This window comes from Martes martes, assembly GCF_963455335.1.
Source record: "Martes martes genome assembly, chromosome: 9".
Lineage (NCBI taxonomy): Eukaryota > Metazoa > Chordata > Mammalia > Carnivora > Mustelidae > Martes > Martes martes.
In genome coordinates, this window is record NC_137896.1 from 52,811,093 (window position 1) to 52,827,203 (window position 16,111).

The window sequence follows — 16,111 nt, forward strand, 5'->3', positions numbered from 1 at the left end:
TGCACAAATAATTTTAATTTTATTTTCTCTAGGGAAAACAATTTTTTCTATTCATTTTAAGCAACTTTAAAAATTAAAACAAAATATACAAATAATTATCATCAGGGAACAAAATTATTTTACTCTGATTTTCAATAGCTGGATATGTATCCTATATAGTCAGAAGGAAAACGTGTTAGCTGAAACTTAGTAAATGTTATCGATAAGGCTATAGTAATTATTTCATTACATTAAATACTTCTTGGGACGCCTGGCTGTCTCAGTTAGTAGAACGTGCAACTCTTGATCTTGGGGTTATAGGTTCACCCAATACAGATGCTCTCTTTGGAACTCTGCCCATTCTGTTTTTGATACACTTCAGGTTCATAGATCTCATTGAGTAGCTTCTAACATTTCCTAGCAAGTCCTGAAGGGAAACGAATCGCCCTCCACCTCCTCAAAATTTTGGCCTGCAAAACCCGTGATAACTAACACAACACTCACAATGACTGGCCTCTGAATGCTCTGGCATGGTGCTCTGCAGTGCCACAGGTGCCCTATCTGATCCAGCAGCAAGCACTCAGGTGCCATCCTGGCTCCCTGGCAGCCTTAGTTAATTGCCCCGGTGTCAATAGCTTATTGTCAGGGATGTGGTTCCTCCTGAAGCTTTGGAGCTAGACACCCAAAGCATACAGAGAGGAACAACAGCAACTTGTGAGGGTAGGTCCCTAACATTGTAGAGAAGAGAGGATAGACTTACAAGATCACTGAATGTAAAAGGAATAAAATAGTAAGAACATTTTGCAATCTCTTTCTCTTTGGTCAGGCATCCTCAGAGTCAGCATGAAATAACTCTTTTCACGAATTGACCCCAGCTAGGTGATCTCCTTCAGATTCCAAGGAGAAGGCACTGACATTGGGATTGCTAAATCAGCTCAGAAGGGAGGGAAGAAGGACACACACATTTTTCTCACATCCCAAAGGTTAAAAAGAGGAAGGCAGAGAAGACAAGATAGAACCTTGAAAACATGGGGTGCCTGGGTGGCTCAGCCTTTAAGTGTCTCCCTTTGGCTAGGGTAATGATCCCAGGGTCCTGGGATCGAGCCCCCATCAAGCCCCGTATCTGGCTCCCTGCTCAGCGAGAAGCCTGCTTCTCCCTCTCACAATCCCCCTGCTTGTGTTCCCTCTCTCCCTGTCTCTCTCTCTCTGTCAAATAAATAAATAAAATATTAAAAAAACAAAAACAAAAGCCAACTGTGAAAAGCACATGACATTTTCTGGAAAATTTGTTTACTGCTAAGTTGTAGTTCAATTTGATTTTTGACAGACTTTTTTTTTTTTTTTTTTTTTTTACACTATCACAAAAATGCATTAAGATAGAAAGTAAACATCAGCAACAGCCACCACATAGGATGTGCAGTTTGGGGTAACTCAGCCAGAACTTACCTTGCAGTCATTAGCCTCCAAAGACTTTCTCACCTCCTGTGAGAACGTGTCAACTTTTGATTATGTCCAGCTTGCAAAGCTTGACTTTCCTCCACGTATATGTTTCTAAATTTCCTTTGATCTTTTAATGCATCTGCTGTGGTTGATTGTGGCTTCTTTTTTGGTAGTTTTACATTTGAAAATATGTCAAAAAGCCCAATCTTTTTCCCCTTTCCAGGCTCTCTTACTTGGCCTATTCCTCCAACATTCCTTCTCTTCTCTCTTTCTCCCACTTGTGTTTGTAAGTCATCTGGGTTAGAATTCCAGGTGAGGGTTTGGATGGAGTAGCCCTGTCCTAGGGCACAGTGAAGCATCAAACAGAAGTACCTTACCCCCACATCCACTCCAGGGATCCTCACCCCAGAGCTTCTACCCATACGGTGGTCATGTCCTAAGCACAAAGTTTCCTGCAGGGATGGCGGGGGAGGGAGTATCTGTACTCGTGCTCAGGCCTGAAGGATTTGGCCTTTTTGATGCTTATAAACCCTGCTAAAGGCTACACAAATTGCCACAAGGATTTAAGACCTAGTGGTTCAAGTCAAAAAGTTTGGCTGAGGGTCTGCTACATGTCTACATCCATTCCCAGGTCCTGGAGCCTCAGAGATTTGGGGGCCTTTTCACAAAGTTATGGGGTAAGACTAGTTAGAGATTAAGCTGCACCATAGGTCTGCTAAAATATGATTGGTAAACACTTACTGGCGTTCTCCTTATCTGGTACCCTAGAAAAAAGATATTTTGATGCCTTAAAATGATGTAGAAAATTCCGGCCAGTACAAATCCAGAGCTGACCCTTTCTTCCAACTGCCTACTCATGCTGTTCTCTCCAGAGGCAATGTCTAGGTGATCCCTTAGGTTCTCCTTCGACCTTCTGAGACGTCTGCACCATCCCAGGGCCTACTGGGACACACCTCATGAATACCTGTCACCTGCTGTGTCCCAAAGGACAAGAAGACACCAAGAGACAGGCAAACATCTCTCCTGGGTGCCTCGCATCCCATGACCTGGTATATTTAGGGTAGTCAAAGGAGAAGAGGCTGAGTACCTCCCTGGAGTATAGATAAGCTGATTGGTCTGCTTAGGGAAGATTCATAGACAGTGACTACCCCTTAGGTCTGGGCTTCCCTTGCTCTCTGCTCTGATCCCTCTAGATCTAAAAACCTGGCCTTCCCTCCTGGTGCCAGCTACCAAGCCCTTTAGACTACCCTGTGGTTGGACTTGGGGCCTGACTCTGAGTTTCCTTCTCAGGAGTTTTCTTCTGGAATCACTCTCATATCTTTAACCCACAGCCAGTCCCTTCATGGGCTTTCACCTATTTTCGACTGCTGCCCTGGATTCTGAGATTTTCTGATATATATGTATATTGGGGCAGTCTGGTCACTCCACTGGTTGCCTTGCCCCATGTGAAGAGTCCTGAAAACACTTTATGTCACTGAGGCTCCATTTTATAAACCCTGTAACTGAATGGGTATCCCCTCTACCAGCTCTGGGTGACTATTTTGGTTACAGGTGGCTTGTCTAATCTCTGTGTGGGCCTGAGATATTTTAAATAGTGCTTGAAGCTTCAGAGAGAAGTCATTTTCCACCTGTTCAATTCAATTCTACTTGAAATTCCAAATTTAGTGGAAAAACATTTAATTTTCACCAATAAGTATGGTGCAGGTTTTTTAAAGCTCCCTTTGACAGATTGGGGAAATTTTCTTCTATTACTCATTTGCTGAGAATTTTTGTGGTGAAAGCATATTGAATGTTGTCAAATGCTTTTTCTGTATCTATATGATCTGAAAAAGGTCATATGATTTTCTTCTATTCTCTTTACCTGATAAACTTGGTCACTACATTATATTAATTTTTTTTCAAAGATTTTTTTTTTTTTTAATTTGAGAGGGAGAGAGAGAGAGAGAGAGGGTGCATAAGCGGGGGGAAGAGCAGAGGGAGCGGGACAAGCAAACTCCCCCTCCCCCACCAAGTGCAGAGCCCAATGAAAGGCTTGATCCCAGAACCCCAGACCATGACCTGAGCTGAAGTCAGAAGCTTAACTGACTGAGCCACCAGGCACACCATACACTGATTATTTTTTGATTTTCCAATACTTTGTTGAATATTTTTGTGTCTGTATTTATGAGGGGGGTTGATCATAATTTTCTCTTTTGTAATGACATCGTGTTATTTTGGTATAAGGTTGTGGCTTTAGAATATATGTCGGGTAGTGATACCTCTTCCTCCATGATCTGAAAGTCTTTGTGTAGGACTGGTGGTATTTTTCCCTTAAATGCTTGATAAAATCTAGCAGTGACACCGTCTCAGCCTGGAGGCTTCTTCATTGGACTTCATTGGACAAAGATTTCTTTGACAGATAGTGCTGTTAAGGGTGTCTTTCTTTTTTCTGTCAATTTTGGTTCATTTTGTCTTTCAAGGCATTTATAAATCTTATGTAAGTTTTAAAATTTATTGTCATAAGTGTTCATAATATCCCCTTATTTTCTCTTTAATATCCTTGAGATCTCTGTGATGTCTCTCTTTCTTAATTCTGATAGTAATAATTTGTGTCTCTTTTTCTTTTTTTCTTGGTCAGTTTTTCTAGAGGTTTACCAACTTTACTGATCTTTTTGAAGCGCTGAAGCAACAAATATTTTTATTTCATTTATTTTCCCTATTGTTTATCCACATTCTATTGGATTGATTTTTACTCACTTTAAGTATTGCTTGTCTTTTGCTTGTTTGGGGCTTAATTTCTCTTCTTTCCCTAATTTATTAAGATAGACTCACAGACTGATTTAAAATTTTTCTTCTTTTTTATTATCTTCATTTAAAGCTATAAATTTATATTTAAACACTTCTTTTGCTATTTCCCACAAATATTAATATATTGCATTTCCGTTTTCATTCAGTTCAAAATACTTTCTAATTTATATATAATTTGTTCTTTGACCTGTGGATTATTTAAAAATCTTCGGTTTGATTTCTGTTTGGGACTTTTGAGATCTCTCTTTTTAATTAATTCAGCTGTGGTCACAGAACAGACTCTGTACCATTTTAGTCCTTTGAGATTTATTGGCACTTTGTTTAAAAATAGACATTGCTATTTTTTAAAAGATTCCAGATGATTCTTATTTACAAAAGGTGTTGAGAACAACTGGGCTAGATCATTTTGGGGGGTCTTTATTCAGAATCTAGGATTCCATGCTTTCTTTTGTTAGAAAGAGGTTTTTAAATAATGGTTTTTCAGGCTGAGAAATGGTTTGAGAAACCTGACCCTGACCCATTTGAGAAACTTTGCCCCTTTGATACCTGTTTTGCCAGGAGCCCACCGACAGTGCATTGGCTGTTCCTCAGAGGAGGCATGGAGTCATTTTTTCCCGGCTTGCGTGACAGGCTCCAGTTATCTTGATTCATACCCTTTTCCATGCTGACTTATTTATGTATAAGGTATGTTCAAACAAGAGGCAGAGAGAGGCCTCACTAATAGCTTTTCTACATTGCAGACATGTGACTTGTGCTTTTAATAAAAGAGGAGCACTTAATGAGCTTGATTCATTTAACAGCCTCACAGGGTGACAGATCATCTGCAGAAAACATTAATTGGGTGTATCGAAGAGCAAAGGAATGAATACCGATGTTACTGCCAAGTCATAAAAATACGGCATTGGAGGGAGATGATATGTATATAGATCAAATCCATCTCAGGTGCTTGTAATGTGTGTTTCCTCTTTGCCTGCATTATTTTGAAGATAACTCTGCCAAAACATCTATTTTGTCAGGAAAGCCATCGACAGCCCCTGTGTAGCCTTTTTTGACAGAGAATTTGGGGAGAAAAATCTCACCAGAGTTTCTAAATTAGCATGAGATGACCTCTTAGGTCCTGTTCAATGGGAGGCTTTGTGATTCTTAAAATGATCCATGAGTTATTTTCATGGTTCTGCTTTGTTTGTGCAGAATTCTCAATAGTTGGGCTCTTTGTCTTCCCCTTATTTGTCCTCAATCTCCAATTAACCCATTTCATTACCAGCCTTAGGGACCTACAGGTACAAGCTACAGAAGGTAGAAAAGTTGATAGCTAACAGATTTGTTGGTTGAAAGGAACTGTTTTTCTTTTCTTTTCTTGTTCTAGCCACAGTTCAACATTTTTCTTTTTAATTTGGACACAAACACTGCAAAGTAGTTATTATGATATATACTTTTACAGATAAGGTAACCAAAGCTTAAAAAATTAAAGATCATACTGCAAAGTTTATCTGATGCTAAGGTCAGTATTTTTTCCACATTGCTTTTAAAATAATACATATGTAGGAATCTATCAAAGTCCTAGAGGAGAACATAGGCAGTAACCTCTTTGACATCGGCCACAGCAACTTCTTTCAAGACCTGTCTCCAAAGGCAAAGGAAACAAATGTGAAAATGAACTTTTGGTGCTTCACCAAGATCACCAAGATCAAAAGCTTCTGCACAGCAAAGGAAACAGTCAACAAAAAAGAAGAACCCACGGAATGGGAGAAGATATTCTCAAATGACACTACAGACAAAGGGCTGATATCCAAGATCTATAAAGAACTCCTCAAACTCAACACACACAAAACAGATAATCACATCAAAAAATGGGCAGAAGACATGAACAGACACTTCTCCAAAGGAGACATACAAATGGCTAACAGACACATGAAAAAATGTTCATCATCACTAGCCATCAGAGAGATTCAGATCAAAACTACATTGAGATATCTTACACCAGTTGGAATGGCCAAAATTAACAGGACAGTAAACAACAAGTATTGGGGAGGATGTGGAGAAAGGAATCCTCTTACACTATTGGTAGGAATGCAAGCTGGTGTAGCCACTTTGGAAAAGAGTGTGGAGATTCCTTAAGAAATTAAAAATAGAGCTTCTCTATGACCCTGCAATTACACTACTGGGTATTTACCCCAAAGATACAGATGTAGTGAAAAGAAGGGCCATCTGTACCCCGATGTTCAGAGCAGCAATGGCCACAGTCGCCAAACTGGAAAGAGTCAAGATGCCCTTCAATGGACGAATGGATAAAGAAGATATGGTCCATACATCCAATGGATTATTATGCCTCCATCAGAAAGGATGAATACCCAACTTTTGTATCAACATGGATGGGACTGGAGGAGATTATGCTGAGTGAAATCAGTCAAGCAGAGAGTTAATTATCACATGGTTTCACTTCCTTGTGGAGTGTAAGGAATAACACGGAGGACATTGGGAGTTGGAGAGAAGAAGTGACTTGTGGGAAATCAGAAGGGGAGACACACCATAAGAGACTGGGGACCTGAGAAACAAACTGAGGGTTTTGGAGGGACGGGGGTGGGAGGTTGGGTGAGCCTGGTGGTGGGTATTAAGGAGGGCACATATTGCATGGAGCACTGGATGTGGTGCATAAACAATGAATCTTGGAATGCTGAAAAGAAAACTAAATTTAAAAAAAAAGTTAAATCTCAAAAAAAAAAAATAATACATATGACTCTCAGGAACTTTCTATCCCTTAGTGGCTATGGAGTACTATTCACTTGAAGATTCTCTCTAGCAGTCTTCTCTGCTTCCAGAGAAAATATTGTCTAAAGTTCCATTATTTCCAGGTACTAACTGGACTGTTACCTAATAATTTCATTTGAGTTGAGATTTTAGTGGCTACTTTTCAAAAATACAATAATACACAATGGCAGAGAATTCATAGAGGAATTCATAGAGATTGAGAGGTAATGAAGTTGCACACACATACATAATACAGTTAAGATATAATATATAACATATGTTTTGTTATATATTGTTATGTATGTTTTATATATGTTATATATATGTTTATATATAAAATTATATATAACATGTATTATGTATATTATGTTAATATATACAAGTGATGAGAGGAGGATTTATATGATCTAATAACAGTATTCTTAGAGGAAGAAATGCAATTTTTAAAAATTGAATTTTTAATAATGCTTTTTAAAATTTTACCTGGGGCAAATTTAAATGGTTTGTTCTAGAAATATCTGTTGATTCAGGAATGGTAGAAATGGTAGAAATATCTCTGTTGATTCAGGGATGATATTTCAAAAAAAGAATGGTGTCTCTATTTACTCTCAAATAAAATACAATGAAAACCAAAACAAAAAAAAGATTTTAGTGGCTGAAAATTGTTTGATGGGTTATAGTCCTTGATAACATTTTCAGGAGAACAGGGAATTTTAGTAACTCTAAATAAAGTTAGTAATATAGAAATTTCAGATGACCAGAGAAGGCTTGCAAGGGATATGTATTTGGACAAAGATAGTCTTGGGCACAAGAAACTTGGAAATGCTCACTTATGGGCAGACTGAGAAGGAGAGCAAACCACGCTGAGATAGGCCAGGGCCTGGGGACCTGAACAGGCCTGCAACTGCATAGGATAAAGTGTGGTTCAGGCTCAAGTCTACTTCAGATCATAAATGATGTAGTGGTGGTGGGGAGAAGTGTATTTCAGGGTAAGAAAGACCCAACCATATCACATGATGGAGACACTAGTGCTTCCTTATAGCAGAAAATAGTTTCAGGACATCAGACAGACCAGGAGAACCTGTTTCCAGTCTCAGACATTGGACTGAAGCTGAGCCTGATAATACTTCCTGTGATGGTCAAGAGTGGCCAAGAGGTGAGGTGAGCTTGGGCATACAGGTCAGCCATGACAGCCCCTCAGTGGACTGATTCACAAACCCAGATCACCTTCCCCCTGGATACAGAAACTGACTACTAAACGAGGCTGCTCTGTAGCTACCCAGCATGCATTCCATGTGCCTAAATGAATAAAGATGAACATGAATCCCCATATCTCACATAACTCCTTGAATTTTGTGTGCAACTACCCCAAGTGGATACTTTGGTTTCTCCTAAAGGTTTCTTTGTTTACTGGCTCTAAATTGGTTGTTTATTTGGACAGATTTGGGTAGTGACTAATGGGTTTATTGTCCTCTACAATGATTTCTCATGTAATTTTTCTAAGTGCAAGGATTTGTTAGAATAGTCCTTATTTCTTTTATATATAATAATAAATGGGTGCTTAAAAATGGCTTTTGAATAATAGGTCATCTTCCTTCAGAGTGGGACATAGGATAATCTTGGAGGGAATCTGCCATAACAGTGTCTATAAACAGTTTCTTGTGATCATCTACAGTGTCTGATGTGGTTAATGCATGTTTTTAGGTATCACCTTGCTCTAGGACAGTGGTCTTCAAGTTTAGTGTATGTACAATTACCTAGAGATATTAAGATTCACATTTCTAGTCCCACTCCCAGAATTTCTGGTTCAGTTTCTGGGGTAGGACATATCTAATAAATTCCCTGGAGGTGCTGATACTGCTGGTTAGGGGATCACACTTTAAGAACCACTGTTTTAGGGAGTAAGCTCAGCATATGAGATAATAGGAACTTGAGGTTGGCTAGCAAGTGATTTAAAAACAGACATGGAAACTTCTTGGGTTCCTCTCTTCAGAAGTTATGTATTCATTATTAGGTTCTTATAATTAAGGTATGTAATTATTGTTTCATATTAAATAGATGGCTTGCCCTTTAGAAAATGATAAGGATGGATGATTAATTGTTAATTCATTCTGAAACATGTAATGCTATTAGTAAGAACCTGCCCCCATCTTCACTAACCTACATTTAGGACAGTCTCTTCTAGATACAGGTAATCACAAATAATATATGGCCAATATTAATGAAAGATGTGACTATAATTCAGGATGGGCAGTAGTGCATCCAACCAGAAGTAATTATTTCTGTCAATTCCACTGAATAGCGTCAGCTGGGGTAGAGGAGTCCAACTACAAAGAACACCCCTGGATTCCCTCCAGCCTCTTTGCTTCCCTGTGTCACTATTTACCCATTTGTATTAGTCTGCTTGGCAACTATAACACAATATTAAAGAGTGGGTGGCTTAGGCAACAGACATTTATTTCTCACAGTTCAGGAGTCTGGGAAGTCCAAGACAAAGTGTGGCAAAGCAGGTTTCACTCTAAATCCTCTTTTCTTGACTTATAGGTGCTATTCTCTTACTGTGGGCTTACATGGCAGAGAGAGAGAGATTGGACTCTATGGTGTCTCTTCTGAAGACACAAATCCCATCACCAGTTGCCACCATTGCTTAATTACCTTCCAAAGGCCCCATATCCAAGTATCATCACACTAGAAACTAGGGCTATAACAAAAGGATTGGGGCGTGGGGCACAATCATTTTTTCCATGGCAGAGTGACCTGAATTATTACCAACACCAAAGGATCGTGCATTTGGACTAGGAGGGGTAAAGGGTTTCCCTAAGTTAATGTAAAGTCCAAGTTATAGAAATTTTTTTAAAGATTATTTATTTACTTATTTGACGGACAGAGATCACAAGTAGACAGAGCAGCAGGCAGAGAAAGAGGGAGGAGCATGTTCCCTGATGAGCAGAGAGCCTGATGCGGAGCTCGATCCCAGGACCCTGAGATCATGGCCTGAGCCAAAGGCAGAGGCTTTAACCCACTGAGCCACCCAGGTGCCCCTAAGTTATAGAAATTTTAAGGTATGCAGTTCAATATGCAATAACAAATGTTACGACAGTCCAAAAAATACATCGGGTGGTTTGAAGCATGTCAGTGTGCTTAGCAATAGCTTCAAAATCACCTTCCTTCTTAAATAAGTGAAACATTTTTCACTCATCTCAATTACATTATTGATCTGTTTATTGTTTCTGGTCATTCCTAGATGTAATTATTACTTACTCCCAAACTATGAAGTAAGAAAAATTATATTTTATTGGTTTCTTGTATTTCTAATTTCTGAGTTTATTTCCTCTTCTGGGACATTTATCTTGCCTTCATGCTGTAGATTATAAATATCAAGTAACAAAATAAAAACCAGATAGTGGGTGATGAAATGTTTTGTGGCTTCTCAAGTTAGACACATAAGTGCTTGTTAGTAGTTGGCCAGGGAATAATTCAAAATTTGACTTTGGCCTTGAAGTTCCATTTGGCTTCAGTCTGATTATTTTAAGCCTTATGTGCTTTGTGACAGGTTCTTGTAGGATGAGGACTTACTGTGCATTTCTGGAACTTTTCCAAAATGATACTTAGCCTTGACTTTAAATATGCTATCAATAAAAGTAGTTTCAAAAGCTCATAAGTGTTAGTGCTTAAGCACTAGATCTGCTATTGTCTACTGGGAAAATCATACTCTAAGTTAGTTGCTTGGAGGGCATTTCTAGTAGTCCATCATATGTGAACGTAGTATGTGCAAGTTTCTTTTCTTCATTTCTAGAAAACTCCAAGTCTTTTTACTCGGAAAACATAAATAGGTATGATTATCTTTGATTATGTGACATAGGGCATCGTGTTTCTAATATTGTGATTCTCAGAGAAATGCGGGTTCAAATGTTAGGTAGGACAGGGGAGGAAACCTATTATTTATTGAAAAGTTATTATTTGACCATTAGTGTGCTGGTCTCATTCACATACTCTCTTTCATGTAGTTCTTTCATTAAACTTGTGAGACAAGAACAATTATTTCAATTTTTATGGCTAAGAAAATTGTGGTTCAGAGAAATTAGTAAATTACCATAATTTATACCACAGGGAAATAGCCAGATGTTTTTGAGTTAAAAACTGGAGCACTTTCTACTGCATAGTGGTTCTCAAACATGGTTGTATATTACAATTATCTGGGGAGTCTTTAAAAAAAAATGACCAGTGCCTGGCTCCACCCTCAACAATTTGGATTTATTTGCTTCAAAGTAGGAGACACTGGCACTTGGCTTGGAACTGGGCACATTTTAACACAATGCCTCATGTTCTAGTGGGTCTAATGAACATATGGTTAAGATGTACTGCCCTCCACTCTACTACTTCTGGAAGAATAGTATTATTGAACATTATTAATTGGTGAGAATTTCAAAATAAAAGCATTTTTTTTTTTTTTGGAAATTTGAAAATTGGCCTGTGACAAGGATGTCCTTATCAACTGATACACCTGATATCACCTGATACCTCCTCATCACCTGATACATACCTGGTATCCAGTTAGTAATCCAAAACTGCCCTACAGCATTCTATATAAGAGGTGAGAGAGGACAAAGGTGGAACCACTCCTTGTTGTAACAATTGTGGAAAGCAGGTCACATGAAAGACACTTGTACTCAGAATCTCCATTATGAAGTGAAAATTCAATGTTCATGTTTTAGACAAAATTAACCGGAACACACATATGGATTACTAAAGACTTTCATATGGTTATTCTGAAGATAAATGATGTACCTGAATGGGCATTGTAAACTACAAGACACTCTGAAGACAAATATAAGGTACAGTAAATATTAATTTTATAAATCACAAAATATTAGTGAAAATAACAATAAAAATAAGTGCCCCCTTCACTGAGTTGTCTCAATCCTCCCATTACTAACTATTTTTTTTTTTTTTTAAAGAATCAAGCAGTTAGGAAGGCAATATTATTGAATCTGTGAAGGAGAAAATGAGGAAGTACAAGGACACGGTTCCTGTCAAAGCCTGTCGGTCAACACTCGTTGAGCTTGGTCTAAGTGTTCCAGATTCAACTTAAAATGAGGATATTGAGTAAGGGATCTTAAGGAGGCAACTTTTAACATTAACAATTTTTGTCGTATTTCCGACAGGGAAAGAAAACTTTTTAATCAACTAATTATTGAATCAACTAAACAACCCAAGAATACTAGATAGTTGAGGGCAAAGAAAAAGCAAACTATTAAAGCAGAAATCTGGAAAATAAGGGCAAATAATGCTAACTTATTAGAATTAGCTCACTTTTTATTTTAGTTATGTAGATAGTAAAGTCCTAGACTTAAATATCATTGAAATGAGATATTCAAGAGCAAGAAAGAGATCCCATAAGCTGACTAAAGTAGTGAGCATGATATATGCCTTCAAAGGGTGAAATGAAGTGAAGTAAAGGTCAAAATAGAATGGAAGAAAATCATCTTATTAAATGGAGTTTGGGCTCCCATCTGATTCAGCAGTAAGTCAAAACGTTCCCTCTCCTAGCACTAATTATTCTCCTCACACTCCCTCTTCCCCCCACCCTGGCCACTTAATCCAGAGAATAAAGAATTGAGGGTAAACTTATGGCTCTTATATGAGCCATATAAGATGGGTAAACATATGGCTCTTATATGGCTCTTAGGCTGAATATGCTGATATCATAGCGTGTTTAAGAAGGGAGTATAAGGGAAGACTTTTAAATTAAATTTATAAAATAGCTCAGACTATTTTAGATAATCTCCAATACCTTTTTCTCCCCTCGAAGTTCTCTGAAATAAAATTCTATTCATGGTTGCCTTCAGAGAAACTGTCCATATGGTCACCCCTCATGCGATAGACTCAAAGCCTTTTATCGCCACAGGCACTCATGGGGAGTTTGCCTCTCTGATGACTGGAATATACTCAAACAAAACAATACAAAGCAAAAAAAGCTTCCTGTCTTGGTACTTGCAAGAGATGTTTGCATTTTAGAAAGTTTTGCAATCAGAGTGCATGGCCATTTGTTTACTCTGTCAGCTGGCAAGCTCCTTGCAACCTGGAGGACAGTTGTAGGAGGTGGTACAAAGTACAAAGCAAAGCAGCTGTGTAACGAGCTAGCAGCAGCACCCTGCTGTCAGAGAAAGCCTCATTTCAGGGAGAACCAGCCATCACAGCAGACTTTATTGCAGTTATCATCATCCCTGATTTGGTTCAGAATGATCAGAAAGGAAGGAAAAAAAAAAAAAGAATCCTTATAAAAGTTTTCAAAAATCTGGTGGTTGAGAATTACACTAGCAAGTGTTCTTGGGGGCAAGTGGGTCAGAAATCAAAATGATATGTGTGTTTCTTGATAACGTAAACCATGATCATCTTTCACTGCAGATCTAAGGTAAACAAGTTAAAAGCTTTGTTCTTGTGCAGGGAAAGGAAACAACTCTAGGGTTATAGACCTATTTTTCTTTTTTTAAGATTTTGTTTATTTATTTGACAGAGGGAGAGAGATCACAAGTAGGCAGAGAGGCAGGTTGGGGGCGGGGAGCAGGCTCTCTGCTGAGCAGAGAATCCGATGCAGAGCTCTATCCCAAGACCCTGAGATCATGACCTGAGCCAAAGGCAGAGGCTTAACCCACTGAACCACCTAGATGCCCCTATAGACCTATTTCTTTTTGAAGTAGGGTTGAGCAAGCAAAATTGTTTGAAGGAGAGACAATTCTGAGGGTAATGATGGAGGGGAGAGAAATGGAAACGTCTCAGCAACTTCTTAGGAGACAATGGGATGTCCTGAATGTGGAGACTCTATGGGACTGGAGCATAACCAATTCTAGGCTGGACTAGAAGAATGAGTGGAGTCAGAGATTTCTGAGGTGGAGTCTGGGATCTGACCCCAGCCAAGTTGCTTAACTTCTGGTAAGTCTTATTTCTCTCATTTACAAAACACGGATAAATAGTATCAGAGGGTTGTAAAGAATAGGTAACACAGAAAAGGGTTTAACATAGTGTCAGTCACAGAGAAGGCATGCACAATGTTATAAATCATGAAAATTACAGAAAGGAGTCCTTCTGGATTATATATAATGCAGATGTACTTGGGGACGGTGGAATCTTCTGGAGGAACCATAGCTCCCAGAATTGCCTACCCTCTCTGTAGCTTCAGAAGCTGCTGTCTTGTACCATCTACCTGAATCTCCCTCATTCACACATCATTGACTAGATCACTGCTTCTCAAATCAATGGTGGGGAAAGGACCAAACTTCCAATTCATGGCAAAATAATACTTTTTTATAAAGTACAATAAAAAATTATTAGAAAATGACAAATAAAAAAGATAAAACATAAGCCTGCTGATCACATGTTTGGATGTCACGGTAATGTAAATTGCTATAGAAGCTTCTCAGTGCCTACTTTCAAGTTTGCACTTATCTTGCCTTGACAACACACAGTGAGTGGCACCAATGGGTAGTCCCTATTTTAAGGATCACTAGCATAACTTCCCTATAACACCTATTCTTTCTTTAGGTCTCAATTGAGATGTTCCTTCCTTGGAAAGCTTTCTTTGATCTCCCCAGGATTCGACTAGTTACCTCCAGTGTGCTTCCTTTGCTCCCTGTGCTTCTCCCAAGCTTACAGGAATTTGTCTTATTCACCTTCTTGTTTTCACTGCTACCAAAATCTGATGCACAGTTGATGCTCAATAATAAATACTGAAAAGACATATTTCTCTCAAGTAAGGAGAGAATTGAGGTGTCCCTTATTCAACTCCATGATTATTTGAACTTAGGATCATTCCTGGCATTAATTAGATTCATTGCCCCTTTGGAAAAACTGCTTCCTTTGTAAGAAAATGTAATTAATAAACCACAGTATATTTAGACCCTGTGCAAGTCTCAGTGATAGAATTTACTCATGAAGTGAATTTTATTCATGAGCTTCAGAAAAGAAATTGAAGATTTAATTTGTATCTCTTCCTTAAAGGTGGATGTATAAATCTTTGGAAGCTTTTCCTATCTTTAAAATATATTGCTTAAGAAGATTTGTATTTGGGGCGCCTGGGTGGCTCAGTGGGTTAAAGCCTCTGCCTTCGGCTCAGGTCATGATCCCAGGGTCCTGGGATCGAGCCCCACATCGGGCTCTCTGCTCCGTGGAGAGCCTGCTTCCTCCTCTCTCTCCCTGCCTGCCTCTCTTGCCTACTTGTAATCTGTCTGTCAAATAAATAAATAAAATCTTTAAAAAAAAAAAAAAAAAGAAGATTTGTATTTGACAAGTCATGATTCTGATGACTCACAGAAGACTTACTAAGAGAGTAAACTGATGTGTGCAATAGTTTCTCCAAAATTAGCAAGGGGTAAGGAATTACCGGTGATGGCCTCATTGAGGGAATAGATAAGGTTTTTTTTTTTTTTTTTTTTTTTAAGATTTTATTTATTTATTTGTCAGAGAGAGAGAGAGAGAGCGAGCACAGGCAGACAGAGTGGCAGAGTGAGAAGCAGGCTCCCTGCGGAGCAAGGAGCCCGATGTGGGACTCGATCCCAGGACGCTGGGATCATGACCTGAGCCGAAGGCAGCCGCTTAACCAACTGAGCCACCCAGGCGTCCCAATAGATAAGGTTTTAATCAGAACTACCTTTTTTTCCCCTTAGGGATAAAGGGGAAATGTGAAAATATGGTTTCTGTTTTATAAATGGAATTTTTACATTTCATCACAGAGAGAAGAAAATTCTGATCCTCACGTAATAAGAATATGACATTGTTTGGATGGTCAAAGGAAAGCACTGTTCATTTGAAAGATGACCAAATTGCTTTCCTCCCCATGGGGGAGGATCAGTTATTCCTTAACAATTGAGACTAAATAAATGTGCAAGATGCAAAGCACAGTGCAATTTGGGTTTGCTCTGAGGAGAAAGGTGGCTTTCCTCCTCTTCTCTGGAGACTGACCTCATCCTTGCCCACTGTTCTCATCTGGGACATGGATCCAAAACTGGCCACATGAACCTCTTGTCACTTCCCCAAAATCCTGTTTCCAGCAGGGGAAAGAGGATTAAGACTGTCTTCCTGATGGTAAACATCTTGGGATAAACCAAAAAGTTCATATTACCAATGGGAATTCTGTCCACAGTCTAAGCACATAGACCCA

General features: G+C 38.8%; 1 pseudogene across 1 annotated transcript in view; it reads right to left on the minus strand.

Moving 5' to 3' along the window:
• The window catches only part of LOC308349088 (WD40 repeat-containing protein SMU1-like), a 178,095-nt pseudogene that overhangs the window by 150,659 nt on the left and 11,325 nt on the right, over positions 1-16,111 (minus strand). The window lies entirely within an intron of this gene.